At 42.2% G+C, this 22,942-nt stretch overlaps 1 protein-coding gene across 12 annotated transcripts in view; it reads left to right on the top strand.

Moving 5' to 3' along the window:
* LOC307179510 (uncharacterized protein) overlaps positions 1 to 22,942 on the top strand; it is a 511,372-nt gene that overhangs the window by 258,241 nt on the left and 230,189 nt on the right. For 10 of the 12 annotated variants that reach the window (XR_013825403.1, XR_013825404.1, XR_013825407.1 and 7 more), the window contains one exon: positions 10,353 to 10,581. The exons of 1 other annotated variant lie outside the window; for it this stretch is intronic. The gene's annotated coding sequence lies outside the window, so the exon portion shown is untranslated. Of the gene's footprint in view, positions 1 to 10,352; positions 10,582 to 11,009; positions 11,122 to 22,942 lie in introns of all 12 variants that reach the window. One more of the 12 variants, XR_013825411.1, reaches the window with a different exon arrangement.

Genomic DNA, 22,942 nt, shown 5'->3' with positions numbered 1-22,942 from the left:
TCTTTCTCTTTCTGACTTACTTCACTCTGTATAACAGACTCTAGGTCCATCCACCTCACCACAAATAATGACTCAATTTCGTTTCTTTTTATGGCTGAGTAATATTCCACTGTATATATGTGCCACATCTTCTTTATCCATTCATCTGTCAATGGACACTCAGGTTGCTTCCATGTCCTGGCTATTGTAAATAGAGCTGCAATGAACGTCGTGGTACATGACTCTTTTTGAATTATGGTTTTCTCAGGGTATATGCCCAGTAGTGGGATTGCTGGGTCATATGCTAGTTCTATTTTTATTTTTTTAAGGAACCTCCATACTGTTCTCCACAGTGGCTGTATCAATTTACATTCCCACCAACAGTGCAAGAGGGTCCCCTTTTCTCCACACTCTCTCCAGCATTTATTGCTTTTAGATTTTTTGATGATGGCCATTCTGACTGGTGTGAGGTGATACCTCATTGTAGTTTTGATTTGCATTTCTCTAATGATTAATGATGTTGAGCATTCTTTCATGTGTTTGTTGACAGTCTATATATCTTCTTTGGAGAAATGTCTATTTAGGTCTTCTGCCCATTTTTGGATTGGGTTGTTTGTTTTTTTGATATTGAGCTGCATGAGCTGCTTGTAAATTTTGTAGATTAATCCTTTGTCAGTTGCTTCATTTTCAAATATTTTCTCCCATTCTGAGGGTTGTCTTTTGGTCTTGTTTATGGTTTCCTTTGCTGTGCAAAAGCTTTTAAGTTTCATTAGGTCCCATTTGTTTATTTTTGTTTTTATTTCGATTTCTGTAGGAGGTGTGTCAAAAAGGATCTTGCTGTGATTTATGTCATAGAGTGTTCTGCCTATGTTTTCCTCTAAGATTTTTATAGCGTCTGACCTTACATTTAGGTCTTTAATCCATTTGGAGTTTATTTTTGTATATGGGAGTGTTCTAATTTCATTCTTTTACATATAGCTGTCCAGTATGGTACTGGCACAGAAACAGAAATATAGATCAATGGAACAGGATAGAAAGCCCAGAGATAAACCCATGCACGCATGGTCACCTTATCTCTGATAAAGGAGGCAAGAATATACAATGGAGAAAAGACAGCCTCTTCAGTAAGTGGTGCTGGGAAAACAGCGTAGTCCTTTTTATAGAAGGTGGTTGGCCTGTCTCTTCTCTCCTTCATTGACTTTGTTATTCAGACTAAGTTCATAATTATTTTTGCAGCAGCTATTTCATTCTGGTGTTCCTGAGACCAAAGTCAACAGGACAACCCACTTTTTCTGCAGAGACTGCCACTTAGACAGACCCTCTCCAGCCAGTGCTCAGATAATAGAATTATACTCTATCTAGATAAGCCCGTGCAGTTCCCACCCCACCATGCTCTGCCTCCACAGAGTAGTTTGCCTGCTTCCCTAGGGTGCTAAACATTGAAAATTTCAACAGCATGAGCAAAAATCACAGATATTGAGAGTTGGCCTGAAATATGTAAATGTCATCTAATTCCAACTGACCAAAGTGTCAGGAGTAAGTTATGTTTTACATGTCAGCCTAATAATAGTTAATAATGATGCTTTGTATTATCCACTGCTTTTCCTCCAGAGACATTGGCAGAGTAACATAAATCTAACATCAATATTAAAAAAATAACCCCCTGAATTAACACCAGCCTGACATCCCCCCCCAAAACCAGAAGGCATAATAAAAGGCTCTCTGACAGCCCGGAAATGAATGGTTTTGCAAAGCATGAAAATTTGGCCTGGAGGATGACAAGAAAAGTAATATTTCACCTGTGACTAGTTCTAACTCCTACCCTCAGGGTGGGTGTCGCTTTAATTTTGACTCTGGAGAAAAGTAGAGAAGTGAAAGGTATAGAAAACACAGTGAAATTTGGGCAAGGTTACCACCTGGGAGAAGAAAAGCTGAGAGCAGAAGTTGGCTGCCTGGACAGAAGAGAAGGGACCCATTGGAAGGGAATTTTGAGAGCCACTCTATGAGGGGTACAAAACAATGGTGCATCCCTCCCTTCCAAGGGATACTAAGTAAAATAGACATTACTCTCTAGGGCTTTGGACATAAAGTAATGATTTCTGGGGAATGTAAACAGTTGCCCAGTCCTACAGATATCAGTGGATTCAGGTTAAGATTGAGGAAAACAGCAGGATTAAGAGAAGAGCTGACATCTGCATAAGAGAGTTATTAGGCATAAATTAGTGTATGTAAACACCTCATCTGAAACACTGCCGCAGCTGCCATAAAAATAATTTATAGATGAGCAATTTTAAGGAGTAATCATGCCTTAAGCACAAGTAACAAAGTTCTAACGGTAAAATTTTAAACATAAACAGCAGACCAAACTATGAGAAAATAAAGTACAGAACTTAATTATAAGTCTTTCTATCTCTGCAAGTAAACCATGGAATTATTGGTGCAAAAATAATTTAATATATTAACAGATTAACCAATATTCCTAAAGCCAGGAAATAAAATACGATTTTGTTTTCTCCCTCACTCTCTCTCTCCTACCCCAACTCCCAAATTTGTCTAGCACTTAAGTGTGGAAAGAAATAAAACATATGATTCCTAAACAGTCTCTGCTCTCAAGGAGCCAGGAGAATCATCAGGGAGACAATGCAGCAACATAAGTAACCAAAATCTAAGGGGGAAGGGACCTGATGACACAGTGTGAAGATACTGGGCTCTCTAGGGTCATTGGAAGGATGATCTCCGCAGGGAGTGGGAATCAGTCAGGAAGATCTTGAAGATACAGAAAGGGCATCCTCGGCTATATAAACATTCACAGCAAAGACACCTGAAAAGAACAGAAGATAGAGCATTGCCAGTCTAGAATACAGGGGGGCATGACTGCCACTATTTAATGGCACATTCCATGGTGAATAATGTCGGTGTACTCATGGTTATCTGTTTGAGTTTTAATCCTCACAATGATACTATCTGGCAATATTCAATCTGTCATGATAGCAAACTTTTATTAAGCAGTTGCTATATGGTCATCTTTATGCTAAGTTCTTTGCACTTTGTGCTAGGTTGATCATAATGGTGGCCCCAGTTACTGGCCTTCCTGTACCCAGGTCCCTTTCTGTAACTTTCAAACCCCCTTCTCTCTGACTTTGGCCTTGCTTTGTGCCAGAAGTGATGTTCTACTAGGTCAGAGCCTAGGCCTCAATGGCCTTTGAATCTCAGTCTCTCTCTATTCTGTCCATCTACCATGAGAACACGTCCAGGAGGGCCTGCTGCAGAATAAGACACCAGGTGGAAGAGAACCCAGTTTTCCAGCCAGGACCAGACTAGACTACTCTTCAGCTGCCTAACTCTCAAACATATGAAAGGACACAGCCAGGGTCAGCAAAGCTTCCTACCCATCTTGTAGCTGATGCTGCATAATAATGACGCAGAAGTGAGCCTAGCTGAGACAGAACTGCACAGCTAACCCACAGACTCGAGCAATAATAAAGCGTTTTTGTTTTAAGCCACTGAGTTTTGTCAGTTTGTTATGCAGCAGTAGTTAGCTGATGTACATATACTCTTCACAACAAACTGTGGAAATACTCCTATGCATCCCCATTTTATAGGTAACTGAAGCTTAGAAAAATCACATCATCTGTGCTAAATCCCATATAGTAAGAAGGCATAAGAGTAAGGATTTAAATCCAGACAGCCCTTTCCTAGAGCCAGAGCTCTTAACCACTTTGCTATACTCACTGCCCATTATGATCCAAATTTTGCAGTTAAATTCGAAATAGGCCAAGTCTGGCACAGACTCAAGAGCAAAAGCAAGCTGCAAAGCCAGGCCTGCCTGACTTCAGCCCTGGTGCTGTTTCTGCCCCACGAGCCCCTCCCACACAGACGGATAGCACCGAGAAATAAACCTCACGGTGAAGGAAGGTTGCGATCAGAACATGCAGGCTTTTGGACACCAGGCCAAGAGAGCTTTACCTATGTTTTGAGATGTTAAGCAGTCGTACAGTTATTTGAGCAGGGGCAGTACAAGAGCAGGTATCTCTTTTAGAAAGTTTAAGAGGCAGCAGGGGTACTTTCAAATAAGCCATAACCCAAGAATGAATTTGGTATTTGTGTTTTCTCTCTCTGAAGAAAAGGGACCTCTCTTTGGCTTAAAAATAAATTCAGGATGAATAAACCTCAAAAACTTCAGGGGCTAGGTCAGAAAGTTCTCTCCCATGCAGAGCATAAATGCCAACTTTGTGGAAACTTGAAGTGTCCATGTTTTTTAAAAATCATAAAATATGTTGGCAAACTTGACTTCCACAAGGACCCCTACCGTGAGGATAATCTTAATCCAGCACAAAAGAAAAATATTTACAGGAACTGAGGCTGGCAAGTTGCTCTCCCCTGTGTTATGTGATATACTGACTCCCCTGATTATGTGACAGTTTGATGGGCATGGTAGGAAAAAAATGCTTCAGAGTATAAATATTAATGCTTAATGATTTGTGTAAACTGCACAGCAAAAACAAAAGTAGAGATATAAGTTTTTCACATATTTTGCCTTGTCCACAGTGTATATTATTTACCCCACGTTTTCCATTTTTACAGCGCGTCTGTGTGACTAGGAACAATATTTCTCAAATCCTGAATTCTCATATAAGTTTTACTTTTTTGAAACAGAATAGAGTTGAAGCTGGTTTGCAAACTGGCATCTCAGGCATTAAAATTGAGCTTTAAAAGATTCTTTTGTGAGTATTATGTGGTATCAGAAGGAATCATTGGCAATATCACAAAGCATCAATGCATTTCCAAAACTATTTGTAAAGACCATTCCAAATGATACAGCCTCCATGGAAGAAACATGTGTCCAGATTCCCTTCTGGACATCATCTGTAAGTTGGTGGATACTGGCCTTATTCCACTCTTTGAATTTGACAACATGGCCCTCAATGGTGACACGAGAAAAGAAGTTCCTCTGTTCTTTGCTAGAGGTAGAAAAGAAGCTGAGTTCTTGCTCGTGTACCCTGCGTGCCATGCCCTTCCCTCCTGCCACCACTGCTCACACCTATGTCCTTGAGCAACACTAATGTACTCCTCTGCTGCTTTTTCCCACCAGCCGTATGTTCTTAAGTTACAACATGTAGCCAAACGGAGAATGGACTTATTGCGAGTTGGTAGCTTACCTGGCTGGTTCTGGTCAGCCCCAGTCAGGTGGGAACCCCTGGCCAGGCTACAGCATTGAGCACACAGAGTTAATGGCAGGAGAGGTCTGCGGTGTCATGTTCCACCCTAAGACTCTTCATTCACCTGAACGACAGACATTTCTGGCACACATACATGCTGCCAGACCTTGCTCTTGGTGCTGGGGCTGCAGCAGTGTGGAGTGCAGCAAGACAGACATGGCCCTTAGAGGCCACGGGACAGAGACAGATAATAAACAGACAGCAAATACCAGAACAAGGTATTGATGGTGATACGTGCTCTGCAAGGAGTAAATACGGTGATACAGGAGAGGGCAACTCTACAGCAGAGGGTACCCATTATAAGGAGATGACACTGGAGTGGAGCTCTGTGTGCTGAGGCAAAGCTAGTCATGTGAGGGTGAGCAGAGCACCTTCCAGTGAGAAGGAAAAGGAAATGCAGAGGCTGCAAGATGAGAGGGAGCCTGGCGTGGTTGAGGAACTGGAGCAGGTGGGAGAAGAAGAGGCCGGTAGAGTACACAGGATCCAGATCACTTAGGCATCCGCCAACTGTAGCAAGGAGTGGTAAGTGTTCTGAAGGTTGCAAGCAGAGGTGACATGTGGTCTAATTCATTAAATCTTAAATCCTCACTAAAGATTAGGGCTTCCCTCCAATCTCTGCTTTGTAGAGGAGTTCCCCATAGAAGGATTCTCTACTTCCTTGCTGGGGCTGAAGCCTCATCCTCACCCCAGGGATTCTGCTTCCTGCCTGGGTCCCTACTTGGTTGCCCCTCCTTCTCTCTGACCTTGGTGATCATCACTATCTAGATATCGCTTCTCCATTACCCTCCCTTCAGTTCAAACAAGCTCAGACAGTCACGCTGGCTAAGCCTGAATTCAGTGTGCTATCTCTTTGCACGCTGGTTGTTGAACCACTGTGAGTCAGCCCCAGAGTCCGGATGGGTCTCCACGCTCTTCCCATTTTCACTAACCTGTGCCGCACATGTCCTAGCATGCCTTCTGAGGACATAACTCATGAGAGATACTCTAATGCTTAGTATCTCCAAATAGAAACAACCCAAAGTAGAAGAGAGATACATTGTATGCTTTGTCTTGTTCTGGTCATGTGAATCTTAATTGTTATAGGTAGACAGGGTTTCCCAATCCTAAATAGAACATTAGTCCTTCCTTCCTTCCTTCCTTCCTCCCTTCCTCCCTCCCTCCCTCCCTCCCTCCCTTCCTTTCTTCTTTTTTCTGTCCTTTCTTCCTTTTCTCCCATCTTTACTCTTTTCATCCTTCCTACCTCAATATCTATAAGAAGGATAGAATCCTTTAATGATTTATGAACATGATAATCCTGGTAATAATACTAATAATGATTATGATGATAATAAAATAATCCTAGCTGGCGTTTATTGAACATTTAAATGTGCCAGGCATTGAGCCAAGCCCCTTATATACATATAATCTCATGAGTCCTCACAACTCTAATGGGTAGTGTTAATATCTCTATTTTAAAACATGAAGAACTCGAAACCTTTTAAAGGTTAAGGCACTTGTCAAGGCTGCCCAGGAAGGCAAAGGCCAGAACTGGTTGGTCCAAATGCAGAGGCTGTGTTCTTCACTGTACTTTTTGTGGTGGCTTGTATTGCTAAGCATGACTGAGCCTATGTCCCGTACTGAGAACTTTGTAAAATATGCACATGTAGAGACAAAGCATCTTTAACTCTCATGTGGAATGAGATGGCTGTAACTAAATGAAGGGCTCCTGGATCTAGGCAGACAGGCAGTTCTGATATTCGCCTCTCCTTCCTCCTCCTAGAAGTGCTGATAGAAACCCTCAACCACTGTATTCGGTGGGGAAGGTCTGGCCCACTTGGAAAAAGCCATTGTGTGTGTGTGTGCATGTTTTTACATGTATCACTCTGTGTCATGAGTGCTGAACCACCGCAGATTCCCTGTCCTTCACTCTGAGGTCAGTTTACATCAATAAGGCGATATCTCCATCAGTTTCTGTTTCCCCACAAGATGCTCTACCTACTGCTGGCTGTGCTTCTTTGCATGTTCAAAGGGAAATCTCTGTTTTGCTAACCTGAACGCTTCATTTACCCCACACTCTCCCTCCAGTGGTCCTGGTGGCGATGGTGGTAGTGTATGTGTTGGGGAGGGAGGGGTCCATTCATTCTGACCACTGTGGCTTAAGGAGGGACGTTTTAGGTCCTCTTCTGAGGGATCCTCAAACCAATTTGAGGTTTATGCCCAAAACCAGATTATCCATTGGACAAATACAGCCACCATAATCCTTCTTTCCTCTTCAGCCTCATTAAATACCCCCGTCCCCAGGCTCAGCAGTACCCCACGGGTGTGATAATATAATCACCGTATGCCCATTAGCGGGTTGGCTCAGCTGCAGCATTTACTTTCAGAATAAGTACACCTTCGAGACGACTTCTTTATAAAAGAATGCAATTTAAAATAAAAACCAGAGGAGTTTTGTATTTTAAGTTGTTGATCACCAAAGAAACAGGTCCTATTATCATTTACTTTCCTCTATCAAATAAGACATCATTGCACAGAGGTATATATTTGACTGGGCAAAGTACACAAAGAGACATACACACAAAATCATCATGCACAATAGTCTCTAGGAAATTAGAGTCCAGGAGGAAATATTCTTATGCTTTAGGAAGCCTCTGTAGCCTAGAGAATTGTTTCTGAAGAAGATACTAACACTAAAATGACAGCTAGACACTTCTGTTTGTCTTGTGAGTTGTCACTTTTTAATATATTTTTAATATGGTGATATTGCATGTGTTTGGTCAAATTAGGGTGTATGTTTTTCCATATAAGTGAATTTTCCAGATAACTGGACCTTAGCATTTACCCCATTGGAAATGGCTTATTTTAAGTTTTTTTTTTTTTTTTAAAGGGAAACCATTATTTAATGTATCAAATACTTCTTTGCTTTTTGAAACAGAAAATACAGAAACCAAGTTAACCTTTCCTTAATGTCACAGACTACCATTATCAGCAGTTGTGGCAGAGAGAAAAAGTCCTGTATTTGAAATTATTTGATACTATGCCATGTTTATACTTTGCCGCTCTTCACAGAGAATTTGAGGCAGTTTAGAAAATTATATGTACTACAAAAGAAAAAGAGCAAATAATTGAAGGAATCAAGATGAAGGGAAAATAGGAAAGCCAGGGAAAATATCCACGAGAGAGATCCTGTCTTCATGTTCTGGTTCCAAGTGCTGGAAGTCCAGCTTTGAGTTACTAGAGGACCAACGAGGAAGTAATTTCTGCATTATAAAATACCGCAGTAGTGAGGAATGGTGGAAATGGCCTTAACGTTGACCAGAATTAGCTCCTGAGCACTGTCAGGACCCTCTCTGTAGGCTTCTCATCTGTTTTTCTATGCACTGGATCCTTATTTTTCTACTGTGAAAAGGGGGTGCGGTGATTTGGCTCATAGGAAAGCATGCATTTTTCTACCAGTTCTGGTGGAAAAATCTTGGAATAGGACTCTGATTGGCCCAGTTTCGGTCACATGAACATACCTGGAGACGTCTCTCTTGCTACGGGGATTTTTATTATGATCAAACCAGTCTCATTCTAGTGCCTGTATACTTGGGTGAGTCTGTTATCATATAAGGAAAAGAGATGCTATTCAAACAAAAGCAATAGTCACTATATAAGCATTCCACGCTAAATGTCAGCCAGATTTTCACTTAAGCTTTCCAGTGGCCAAAACAAAGCAGGAAACATGGTTGCTTACATGATCCCCAATTTCTGTAACACAACAGAAAACAGGGGTTGGGAAGACAGTAGAAAAGAAGAGCCAGTTTTCTGAGGGAAACTCAGTTTTTCCTTGAGTTGATGCCAGAGGTTTCTATCACTTGGTGGTTATCTGAATTAGGGGACCATGGAATACCTGAATTTGAAATGCAGAATTTTAAGGAGCTCTGGTCCCAAACTTCCGAAGTTAGAGTCGCATTCCCTGGGCTGAGCGCTGACACACAGTTGTCTGTTTCTCTTTATCTCGCAATCCTACTCAATCCCACTGGGGTCTGGGCAGTCTGCCTTTGCCAGGATTCAGAACTATTCCTGTTGCAAACAGTAGCAAAAACAAACAAAGGAAACATCCCAGATCTCATACCCATAGCAGGGAGTAGAGGTCTACACCCTCTCAGAGGAGTACTCACACATACAAAAGAGGCTCTAAGAATCCAGAGATCTGAGTTACCCCAAGGAAGCCGTGGTCCCCGACCCGGGCTGCTGTTTTTAGGCATAGCTGAACAGGTCGTATTAATCCAAGTGCAAAGATATTCTCCCAGGTTCATGGTCGTGGAGCTGCGGATGGATTCGCACTCTTTTGCCGGGGAAAACATTAAGTGGCCTTTGGGGAAGCTCATATTTGTAGTACATGGAGGGCAATTTGCCCCTCTATTCCTTGGTGACTTACCTCCTCTCCTGATAATTCCATTCTGAACCACAACCTTGCAGGAAGTACGTGTCGCTTCCTGAGTCGGAGATGCTATTCCAAGGCCTGTGGGTAGACTTGCATCCACCTCACCCCTCCGCCTGCCCAGAAGCTCTCTCTTTTGCCAATATTAACACCAATTGCAGTTTCCCTACCCAAGACTGTCACTTGCTTATTTCTTTACTTCTGGTCATTTGTGTGATTGTTTTGGAGGACAGGGTTCCTGGTTCTTTGTATTTGGATCCTTCTTTAAACTAGCAAGTGATCTGCTTTCTCACCTTCACTGGGCCAAGCAGGCAATGGCACCTTTCTGATTGTCTCCTATAGGATGGAAACCATACAAGAAGGCTTATTAGAATCATGTAGAAACATGTATAAAGTTAGAGCCCACTGAGTTCTAAAATGTGTGTGTGTGTGTGTGTTTAAGGGGCTTTTTGAAAGCCATGCTTAGCTATATCAAGCCCTTCTCATTTATATCTAATTTCAGGACTAAATTTTGGTTAAGTTACCAGAAGCCTGGCATCTGAGTAAGTGGAACATAGCTGTTCTTAAAGAGACATCAAGTATCCTAGAAATTACTCACTCTGCATCTCTTACAATGACTAGTGGATATGTTTTGGGAACAGATCAGGGACCCACATGAGTTGTTCTTGTGTCCACGGTGAAGAGCATCATCACTTCTCTTGTCCGATGTATTATATGCAAAAGAGGAACACACCTGACTTCTCTTTCAGAGGCACGAGTGTCTTCTGGATGGATATGGAGAGAAGAGCAACCTCCCCTACACATTATTGCTTAGATGAGCTGCCAGAGCGCTGGCATGTTCTGAAGAAGGCAGCAGAGAGGCGTGAGTGGTTGCAGAGGGAGCCCCGCGCCGAGCTGTCCCGGGGGCTCGAGACAGCGTCTCATCGAGATGCCCTGGAACTCGCCCAGCTTTGCTTCACGTGTTCCAAGCTCATTTTGGTATGTGCATTTGCATTTTCTCTGCCTTCCTCGGGGGACATGCTTTAAAGAGAGGGGATTGTGAATTTGAAGTTTCAGAGCTCAGCTTGCTAACACTCCACTAGAGGAAATCGTGGGGCAGAATGACAGGATCACTCCCTGGGCTTTAAGTGCAAGAAAACAAGCCTGCCTGCCAGCCCCACTCTCACCCCCAACACCCGAGCGCGCACGTGCACACACACACACACACACACACACACACACTCACACACACAGTGAGACTTAAGGCAAATTGCTTAATCATCCCAGACCTGTTTGTCCACCTGCCAGAAGAAGAAGCATGGTGCCCCGCCTCCAGCCAGCTGGGGGTCACGACGATTAAGGGCAAAGTGCCAAACGCAGTGGCTGCTCCATAGTCAGCGCTCAATCTTTCTTTCTTTGTTTTAAAGTAAGAAGTATAGTTGCGTGCCTAGATGCTCTAAGGGCCGGCTGTGACGGTCCTGTCTCCATGAGCCTCTCATAATTTCTTCATCTGGAAGTTGGTGCTCTGCAGACCCCTGGGTGGGTACAGCCATGGTTTACTTTGTACTGTGTGTGTGTGTGCATCTGTATGTGCATCTGTGCTTCTTCCTGGATTTTTTTCAGTCCTTAAATTTTCTTGTCCCAGACAGGAAATGTGGCTTTCTGTCTCCCTCCCTCTCTGTCTCTCTCTTTCTCTCTCTCTCTCCCCCATGCTGTGTATACAGGAAGGCTTAATAATTTTGTGACAAGTTTATTTATTTACCATCATGTGAGAGCTATTATTCTGTTCCAGGCTACTTACTAGGCACTTTATACTTGGTATTGTATTTAATCTCTATAACAGCACTAGGAGATGGGTTTTATTAACTGCATCCTTTTAATGACTATTTATATAGTCAATAAGACTATAATGATTTAGACCCCTACTGAGCAGATAAGGGAACCAAAGCTAGGAGGGATTGAGTGACTTGCTTGGTGTCACAAAACTACCAGGTGGTGGATCTGGGACCCCAACTCCTTATCTATGATTCTGACTCAGGCTCCCAATTCTAAGTAACCAATGGCACTCAAAGTGCGGCCCCCAGACCAGTAACATCAGCATCACGCAGGAGGTTGTTAGAAATGCAAATCACTGGGCCCAGCCCCGGACCTACTGAATCAGGAACTCTGGGGGTGGGTCCAGGTGACTTTGATGCTTGCTCAGGTTTGAGAAGCCCTGCCCTGGATGCCATCAAGTCATGCCTGGAAGACAAGGGCCAGGAGAGGGCAATGGTGGGGTGCAGGGGCTCTGGCTCCTGACTGCCTGAGTTCAAAGCTGAGCGCCTCCACTTTCTAACCATGTGCCTCTGGGTATGATATTCATTGTTTCTGTGCCCCCCTTCCCTCATGAGTAAAGTGAGGATAATGACAGACTTCCAGTCACTGTGAAGATAAAATATATTGATACATGATATAATTAATGATATTGATACATGGTACAAGACACTGAACCAATACCTGGCACATAGTAGGGACTTGGTAAGTATTATTTGTCATTATTATGATTTAAAGATTTAAGATTACTTTTCTGAAATATTTCTTCACCATCCTGCCCAAAGCCTGAATTATTTTGTTGGTTTGATTTATTCTTTTTAGTTGAAGTATAGTTGATTTACAATGTTATGTTAATTTCTGCCACACAGCAAAGTGATTCAGTTACACATGTATGTACATACTTTTTAATATGCTTTTCCATTATGGTTTATCACAGGATATGGAATATAGTTCCCTGTGCTATGCAGTAGGATCTTTTTGTTTATCCATTCCATATATAATAGTTTGCATCTGCTAATCCCAAACTCCCAATCCATCCCTCCCCCACCCCCCAATCTCTTGGCAACCACAAGTCTGTTCTCTATACCTGTGAGTCTGTTTCGTAGGTAAGTTCATTTGTGTCATATTTTAGATTCCACATGTAAGTGATATCATATGGTATTTGTCTTTTTCTTTCTGACTTACTTCACTTAATATGATAATCTCTTGTTCCATCCATGTTGCTCCAAATGGCATTATTTCATTCTTTTTTATGGCTGGGTAATATTCCATTGTATACACGTACCACTTCTTCTTTACCCGTTCATCTGTTGGTGGACACTTAGGTTGTTTCCATGTCTTGGGTATTGTAAATAGTGCTTCAGTGAACATTGGGGTGCATTATCTTTTCGAATTATACTTTTGTTCAGATACATGCCCAGGAGTGGGATTGCTGGATCACATGGCAACTTGATTTTTACTTTTTTGAGGAACCTCCATACTGTTTTCCATAGTGGCTGCACCAAGCTTTATTTTTTAGTAGAAGGAAAAATCACTTGGGCCTTGCCTTGCTTAGGTTTCTGAATTTCCCTTCTTGTGCTACGTCAGTGTTCTGAGGATTAACAATAGTCTTCTTCTTCTGAATTATCTACCCTTTCCTGAAAGGGGTGTGCTTTCCCTGAAGAAGGGTCTGCTGCCTGGGGTAGTGTAATACGATCTCAGGAGTAAGACTGGAATCTGTCTGCAAACGTGAGTCATGTGGCCTTGGGTGTGCTCCTTAACATCTGGAATCTTCCTTTTCCTTATATGTGAAAAGGTTGGAAATTATCTTGGGAGGGGACACTAATATTTATTGAGCACTTGCTATGTCCCAGGTATTATTCTAAGTGTTTCATGTGCATTATCTCATGCGAGCCTTAGTTACCTGCAAGGTAGGTAGTAACATCATCTCCACTTTACAGACCAACTGTCCCAGAGTACTCCCTTCTTGGTAGTCACACAAACAGGATTGGAGTCCGTAAAGTCTGACTCCCAAGCCAACATGCTTTTTTTTCTTTTTATTGGAGTGTAGTTGATTTACAATGTTGTGTTAGTTTGTGGTGTACAACAAAGTGATTCAGGAATATATATATATATATATATATATATATATATATATATATGTATGTATATATTCTTTTTCAGGTTCTTTTACATTATAGTTTATTACAAGATATTGAACGTAGCTCCTTGTGCTATACAGTAGCGCCTTGTTGTTTATTTTATATATAATAGTTTGTATCTGCTGATCGCAAACTCCTAATTTATCCCTCCTCCCACTTTCCCCTTTGGTAGCCATAAGTTTGCTTTCTGTGTCTGTGAATCTGTTTCTGTTTTGTAAATAAGTTCATTTGTATCATTTTCTTAGATTCTACATTTAAGTGATATCATAAGATATTTGTCTTTCTCTGTCAGACTTACTTCACTTAGTATGACAATCTCTGGGTCCATCCATGTTACTGCAAAAGGCATTATTTCATTCTTTTTTTATGGCTGAACAATGTTCCATTCTGTGTGTACATTCTATGTGTTCCACATACACACACACACATACACAAACACACACACACACACACACACATTTTCTTTATCCATTCATCTGTCGAAGGACATGTAGGTTACTTCCACATCTTGGCTATTGTAAATAGTGCTGCTGTGAACGCTGGGGTTCATGTATCTTTTTGAGTTAGTTTTCACCAGATATATGCCCAGGAAAGGGATTGCTGGATCATATGGTAACTCTATTTTTAGTTTTTTAAGGAATCTTCATATTGTTTTCCATAGTGACTGCACCAATTTACATTCCCAGGAACAGTGTAAAAGGGTTCCCTTTTCTCCACACCCTCTTCAGCGTTTATTATTTGTAGACTTTTTTAAAAAAATAAATTTATTCATTTATTTTTGGCTGTTTTGGGTCTTCGTTGCTGCAAGCGGGCTTTCTCTAGTTGCAGCGAGCGGGAACTACTCTTCATTGCGGTGCGCGGGCTTCTCATTGCGGTGGCTGCTCTTGTTGCAGAGCACGGGCTTTAGGTGTGCAGGCTTCAGTAGTTGTGGCACGTGGGCTCAGTAGTTGTGGCTCACAGGCTCTAGAGTGCAGGCTTAGTAGTTGTGGTACATGGGATTAGTTGCTCCACGGCATGTGAGATCTTCCCGCACCAGGGCTCAAACCCATGTCCCCTGCACTGGCAGGTGGATTCTTAACCCCTCCGCCACCAGTGAAGCCCATGTAGACTTTCTGATGATGCCAAGCCAACATTCTTAACCACAACTGTCTCAATGAGTTGTTGAGAGAAATAAGTGAAATGATGAACGTTAAACACAAAATGGTGCCTGACACGTGGAAGTGCTTATTAAATATTAGCTGGAACTAAGAAGAAGAAGAAGGAGAAGAAGGAGAAGAAGGAGAAGAAGAAGGAGAAGGGGAAGAGAAAGAAGAGGGAGAAGAAGAAATAATACTAATAATATGGATGGAAGGGAAGTTTTTCCATTTGTTGCAGGTGGGATTTAATCTCCTGAGAACCAGGTAGAGAGACCTCTGTCTTGCCCACGAGTTCAGTCAGCACTTAGAAAAGATGCCTTCTCTCTCTTCCCCCGCTGGTGCACCATTGGTGTCATTAAGAGACAGTTAACACACATCATCTTTCTTAGCTATTTTTGCCGCCTGCCATCTGGAGTGCCTCAGCTCCCTTGGATGTGTTCACACTAAATCAGCAGAAGAAAGCATTAACTGATTTCTCCATTTCAGATCTGCTCATCTGGGTAACAATGACCTTTAAAACTAGTGTCATCCACCTCATAACCACGTGCCATATGTTGGATGTCAGTTAATAAAGCATATTTAAACTTAGCAGCCTCCGTAATACCTTATGGCTGGCTGGTGATTAATTAGTAACTTCCTTACCAGCATCTTCTGGGCTAAGGCTGACGAGGCGTTTTGTTTGCCACTCAGGGTCCATTTGCCTTGGAACCTCTTGGAGCACACTCTGCGGAGACTTCATTGCGTCCTGAGCTTCCCATCCCATTCACTCTTGGCCTTTGCGGGCAGCACATTTCCTTCTGGAGATAACTTATCCCCACACAGAAGAATATATACTCGACATGAATCCTTGAACGCCAAGTTCTCCTTTACTGCTCATAATAACCTCACAGGACAAGGGTTTCGGTACCCAGTTATGTCCACTTAGCTGAAGAGGAGGGTGAGAATTGAAGAAGCTGAGCGATTTTTTCAGTTTATGGAAGAATTTAGATTTGAACCTAGCTCACTGACTCCAAATGCCACGACTTTATTTTCATTTATGTTTGTTTTCGCTGAAATGCAAGATATTACGTTGGCTCTGTTATGCTTTCCTCATGCTTGGAGAGTCAGGCTCTGCTCTCATTCATGTCTGCATCAGAATGGGAGACGTTAATTCCCATTATCTCATCCAGTCTCCTCCCACTCCTGCCCTCCCTTCCGTCACCCTGATGGTCCACACTGGGAGGAATGAGCAGATTCCGACAGTCATCTTGCCCAGGACCTGTGTTTCCTCCTCTGATGACAGTCCATTCACTACCTCAACCGGTAAGCCATGGGTGGACTCTCCTGGGCCCCATGTGATTTACAGAAATCTTAAATAGCCCTGTTTTTCTGACCACATAGGAAGAACAAATATTAGCCAGTTTACCCTTTCTGAACCTTCGATTTCGAGGGGCTGTATTTGATCCCCAGGAAAGTAACTTCCATTCTTTGGAAGAGGCATTCGAAAGGGATTACCTGGGAATGAAGGGGACGACCGAGGGAACCCTCACTCACACCCAGATGCCTATGGAGCCACCCACACATTCTACAGCTCAGGCGAAGCCAATGGAATCAGAATGGGAGAAGAGCCGGGCAGCACCAGAATCTCCTACGAGTCCTTGTCTTTAACCGTTTGGTTAAGCAGGGTTAGAAGGTAACAACCCAGGACTCTCAGGATCGTAACCTGTTTGAGTTCAGCTGTAACACACTGGGGACCTCAGTGTAGCTACTGTACAGGTCGAGATAAGAGAGCCAGGGAGGAGCTGGTGATGGTCAGACTAGCCAGGCAATAGAGTACGATGGGTCCCAGGTCACAGTATCCAAGGGGGCGGCAGCCTGGGATGCAATTCCATTATCATTAATGCCCAAAAGGTTCTTCTGTCAGGGGGCGTGGCACAGCAGCCGTCCTAAATTTCTTCTCAGGTTAGAGCACATTGTACGCAGAGACGCAAAGAAGCAGGGAAAATATGGCATGTACCTCTCTGTTCTGAGCTTCTTTGACCACTTGTAAAATAAATTCCATATTGAAATGAACATGAATATAGGAAGAAGCAGTAACAAAAATTGCGTGAATTATTTCTTTTAAACAAGAGGCTTCAAAGTACTTTGGTCGTTTCAGTGACTGCTTCAGGAACCACAGCGTTGCCCACCTACCGCTACAAACCCACATGAAATTCTGTCCAAAGGCCCTGTAGATTTTTTTGTTGTAGAATTTGTCACAATCTACCTTTACCTCGTGTATTGATGTATTTAGTTCATGGTTTGCTTCACCTAAAATGCAAGCCCTGGGAGAGCAGAGGCCTTGCCCGTCTTGTGCATGGGAACACAAAGAGACCATTTTACCTACAACCTCAGCCCGTCCACCCATCCTGGAGCCCAGGTAAAGAGTCTCTGCTGTAGTCAGTCTTCTCAACTCTAAACGTGACGCTGTCACGGCCACTGTGAGCAGCAAAGGTATTGGTGAGCAGGTGTAGGGGCATCTGCCGGTGGATGCTAACGATAAAGAAGGTCAGCAAGCATGGCAGGAGCGAGACTCCCATGCCGGGGTGTACCAGCCTCACCTGCGTGCAGTTCTCAGTCGGCTTCTCTGAGGATGGGCTTGGAGAGACTATGTGGGGCAAGGCTTGCTTTAGGGACGCTCCCTAATAAATGTAGGGAGTACCTGGGGGTAGAAACAGACTGACTAAGCATCAACCAAAGACCTTTCTGGGACTTGATAGGGTGTAGGGGAAGGGCACCTTGATGGTCAACAGGCCCTGCGTGTTCCACGTTAGACCAGTTCATAAAGGGAGGTACCCACCTCACTCCTGGTGTGAGCGAGCTTCCTCTTCCTAGGTTCCCGTGTATTTAATTAAATCCAGTCACATTGAAATGCTGTGTTTGAGATTCCACTTTCCGCTTCTTCATTTACTTTCTGGTATATATAGATGCCCTGGATTTTATTTAGTCAGATGTCTAACTAGAAATTGCACCTTTCAGAAAAGATAAAAAATAATGATCATCTAATTCCCTATTTTCCACAGAGCCACTTAACTTTATAAAGTGCTTGGTACTAATCAATAAAAGTCTTTCATCACACAACCCAATAAGCAAGATCAAATTTGAGGGAAATGCTCAAAAAAGAGCAATGGTTGGCACCCAGACCATTTTGTGAGGTCGGAATCACTTTTCCACGTGAAGCTCATTCCTACTCATGGCCCAGAGCCATTCCACCTCCTGCTCTCTGATCTCTTGCTTTTAAAATTTGAGTCCACTGGGTCTGCTTCTGAGAACACAGGGTCTACTATGATCAGCATCCAGTGAAAACCTAAAACCAGAATCCACACCAGATACATCGTGTTACCAGCTTGAGACCCAGTTCAAGGGCTGCTTTGCATCCAGGAGAACCTGCAGGCATTGGTTTAGGGAGGAAAGCAGATATGAGGAACGTGTTAAGAGTCAGTCTTTCTGATGATGTTAGATGGTATTTGGACCCAGAATTTCTGGGCTCGTTCCATAAACCCCCTCCCTTTCCCCGACCCTCTCCAAGGAAGTTAAACACATGGAAAACAGGAACAAAGAAAAGGGGAAGAGCCTTAATTGTCAGTTGGGCTTGAGCCCCAAATCTCAGTACAGAAAATGTTAGTGGGCTGGGTTGTAGTGCAAGGTCCATATTAACACTAAAGAGATGCCTTGCCCACCAGGTCCAAACCTAGCTTTTGAATTTTACCATCTTCCATTCAGCCACATGTGAATAAAAGACAGAAGAGTGAGAGGAAAAATCCTGGGTCAGCTTCCCACTCTCACCTCATGGGTTTAAGAGGGAAAAGAGAAAGAGAGAGAGACACAGAGAGACAGAGAGACAGAGAGAGAGACATTCATAATACAAGTGCCCCATACAGCTAACAAATGTAGAATGATCACTTAATTGAAATTTGTTAACTGATGTTAGGAGTCAACTATTACCTCTATGAAAATAACTTTTCTGGAATATAGGTGGAACTTAATAAATGCTTGTTCATGTATGTATGTGAGAGAGAGAGAGACACAGAGAGATGGAGAGAGAGACAGAGGTAATTCACATGGATGTTGATCTATTCCTCTCATACATTATTCTGAACCTCAACTGGAAACACATCACAATCAATTAATAATTCCTTAAAACATGTCTAAAACAAAATTCAGTGTTAAATAGATTTTTTCTTTATTTATTTTCTGTACTATGTTTAAAAGATACTATTTAAGGTTGCAGAATTCTGCTGTAAATAAAAGACCTTATTATCCATGCCTATCAGCAAAAATATACATAGGTAGGAAATTGTTACCATGTAAATAGTCTCAACAGGTAAAACACGATCCACGGTTTCAAGTTAGATGCCAGCATAATGAAGAGCAATATATATATACTTGGAGGAAAAAAGTTAAATGTTTATTCCCATAGAACTCAGAAATGGAGTATTGAGAATGGCAATACAAAATACTTCAAAATTATACTAGTTCATAGGCTATTTGGAACAGTTTTCTTCTTCAAATAAGGTCTAGAAGTCAAAGTAAAAGAAAATCACTCATGTCCAAAGAACTCACTCGCAAAGGCTCTGCTTGTTCAGGAGGATGGGAGAAGCCGCTGCCTTTGGGTTGGGCTTACCTGTGTGAATCCACTCGCCCTCGAGCAGCCCGGCCCCTGCTTAGGAGGCCGTGGGCTGTGTTTCAGTGCACCTCTAAGATGATCAAAGTGTCCCTGATTCAAATCTAACACAAGCACCAAAATCAGTTTGCTTTCTCTCTAGAACTTGTGCCTATGAACCAATTAACCAACATTTTTCGCAAAATTGGTATTTCATAAAGGAGAACTCAGGGAATCTCCCCTGCAAGAAGTCAAAACATTGGGTCCTGTTATCTCATTAGCATACTTACAACAATAGCAAGGTTGTAAGTTGTTTAATAAGTGCAGACCTTCACCAGCTGTCCCACTTTGACACCAGATGCCAGTCAGAGGTTGCTCTCGTGACAAATGGTTGTGAAATTGGATCTTCCTGTTTGCAAAGAATGCCTCTGTTTTCTGGGAATGGGGACTTTGTCCTGTTCTTTGGTGTACCTTAAGCTCCTTCCACATGTCAAATGTTTTTCTTAAGTGAAAAATAAATGAATGAACAAGTGAATTCCCTTAAATTCAATTGGAAGGGTAGAAATCATGGAAATGAATAAAAAAGAAAGCATTTCTTTCTCCGAAAGATTTAGGCATTTTCTTTTGAAGAAGTTGGAGGACTTGGTTTTGTAACACACAGTTTCCATCATCCACTATAAGGGACTCCAGCTTCACCAGACTTATTTTGACTTGAAATGTTTCATGACAGGTTTATGGCATTAATTTCCTCCTCTTGGGTGCATGGTCTTTATATGTGTTTTCTTCAGAGGATAAATCAACTTGCTAGGGCGAGACAGACAGAGTATCCGTTATGTGACTTTAAGAAACAGTCTTCAGCAAACAGACTATGAGTGATTGCGGCCCACTGAGGAGTATCCACTCGGCCAGGTTTTAATGCTAAGAGCCACCAGAACATATAAGTAATCAGCTTTTTAAAATAAAGGAGTTTTAATTAAATGATTTCTCCGAGTCCTATTGCTGACACCGTTACTTCTATTTCTAATGGATTTTTGAGACTTGTTGTTCAGAAGTTAATCCTGTTAATAAGATTCGATTTTCCCTTTGCCTTAATAGTGCACTTTGAAATACTTACGTTGAAGCCCAGGAATATTTGGTGTGTAGGATTGCTGTGGTTCTCTGTGTAATCTTGGCAAGTAAGACTAAGAGACTGACTGGAGAGAGAAGGGAAGAAGTGGAAAGACTGACTCCTCTGCAATTTAGAAAAGAAAATAGGTCAGTGTTTCGTTCTGTGAACCTAGTTCAATGTTGTTCAACCTGTGATGCATGTATTACGATCAAGGGCCTTTAACCTGAAGGGGGCCAGCCAACTCCCTTTAAACAATCTGGCTGCTTAATAACTATATAAATGGCTGTACACTTGATTAAAAAGAAAAACAATTTCCTGGCATAAAGCAGGCCTGTCTCGTCTCCAGATTTCCTTTTGGCAAAATTTCCCTAATGAGCTTTAATATTCTTTAATTTCTAAAACTTCTTCTTTTTTTTTTTTGCCTACCTTAGAGCTATGAAATCTATGGCTCTTGCAGAGGCACCAGAAACAAATTTGTTTTATGCAGTCTTTCATCATAGGTATAATAATACTAAGAACCTAGTCTGTGCAAGACAGGGAGGAAAGAGCTTAAAGTCCAACCAAAATTTAATTTGGCTGTTTGAGAAAAGTAAGTGAAAGGAAGGGCATGTCAATTGAGGGCTGCCTTAAATAAAGACAGTGTGATGTCAGAGAGGCAGCAGGACCTGCGGATGTGCTTGTCCTGAAGGATGAGTGTTCACCAAGGGGCGCGTTGGGAAAGCAGTTCAAAGTTCATACAGAGCAGGAGGGTACGGCTCTTGAGTGCCAGGCTAAGAAGGCATGGGCTTTATTCTGTAGACAATGAGAAGTGATGCGTTTTGGTGGGGAGGGGAGTAGGAGAAATGTACTGTCCAGGCTAACACCTGAAAATTCAGGCGAATATTTTGAATTAGGGAATATTTTCTTACATTTTAAAAATACTGTTTCCCAACTTCGCAAGCATTATAAAATCTGATTATTGTTGATGCTGTATTGAACTGAAAACTTTTATTAGTAGTTGTGGTTTTATTTTATAAAATTATCATAACTGATGGATTTACAGTTCTGAAACAGTTACAAAATCTTAATAATGAAGCCGTTAATACGTACCTTGGCTTGAGGGTACGGTATTTGTGACAATGCAATATTTGCTCTGAAAGCAGCAATACCCAAACTAATATATTTATATCTCTATGTAAGTTGCACAGATGTCTCCGCAGTTAACAGCACATCGTGTTGTCTTGACAATGAGAATTCTTCCACCAGTGTTGGTGCTTTCTTCCACTTCGCAGGGGGAAAAAAAAGATGTTTGAAATATAAAAGAAATGAATTATCAAGATGATCTTGAGAGACTTAAAAAATAATTTAAGAAGGAATTTCAACTTGAAGAGCTCACTGTTCCTGGGGCTTCCCTGCAAAGGCTATGGGGTGTGGGGGGGGGTTTGCTAAGACTCACAGCTGCGTTTACATTTAAATGAAAATACAGACATACATGTTTAACAAAGACCATCTACCTACGTATGCCCCTTAAAACCATGTTTTTTCCATAAAAGGAACAAGGAACATCCCACTCTGCCAATCCACTGAAACACCAATTTATTCTTTGTGAAAACAGTACATTGTGCAACAGTCTGGGATATTTATTTATTTCATTAATTTTATTTATTTGTTATTTTCCTGGATCGATGTCTATGCTGAGAATCAGCCTCCCGAAGGCATAAACAGCCTCGGGTCCTGTTCTATTAATTACTGAAAGTGAAACCCGAGAAAACTTTGAGGTTTCTTTTGGCTACATCCTGCTCCCCCCACTGCCACCATTTCTGTTTCATGAAACTGACACCCAGATGGTCCAGGTGACTGACCCTAAATTATGTACCCAGTGATAGCACTGGGAGTGGGGTGACGTCCTTGACTCCCCACGGAGGTGCTCATTTTGACCTGTTTCTGGCATACTCATCTAAGGTACTTACTGGGAGAATGTCAGTAGCGTCCGAAAAGGATCTTCTTCAGAAAAAGATCTTACCTGTCCAATGTATTCCTTCCTGCTCTCAGCCAACCACTGTCCTAGCTTGGGGGCTGAGAGCAAGTAGTACTGATATCAGAACTAATAATGAAGAAGTCTGGGTGTGTAATCATTTCCCTAACGTGTGCTCCTCTGTTCTAATTATTCAACACAGGCGATGTCATGGCATCTGTACTGTTATCGGCATTTTATGTCAGGTGAGACTTGGAGACGTCAAGTTGCTTGTCTGATATCACACAGCTAGTAAGGTTCAGGCAGAGATTTGAACCCAAGTCATTCTGAAGTCAAAGTTCATCATGATCTTTACGATACTTGAGATACTTCTCCCGGCCCGAAGAACTGTAGGCAGAATCTGTCTTAACAGACCTGCTGACTACCTATCCCTCTGCACACGTTATCCCTTTTGCTCTAAAGTCCGTGTTGATAAAATGCAATAACTGATCAGAATTTAAGGACCACCTCTGAAAGCAGAAATACCTATTTCCACTTAGAGCGTCTGGGTCTTCAATTTCAAGTATCAAAGCAAAACTTCTAGGCATT

This window comes from Stenella coeruleoalba, assembly GCF_951394435.1.
Source record: "Stenella coeruleoalba genome assembly, chromosome: 20".
NCBI lineage: Eukaryota > Metazoa > Chordata > Mammalia > Artiodactyla > Delphinidae > Stenella > Stenella coeruleoalba.
Note: the sequence above shows the minus strand (reverse complement) of the source record. Positions and strands in the feature narration are given on the sequence as shown.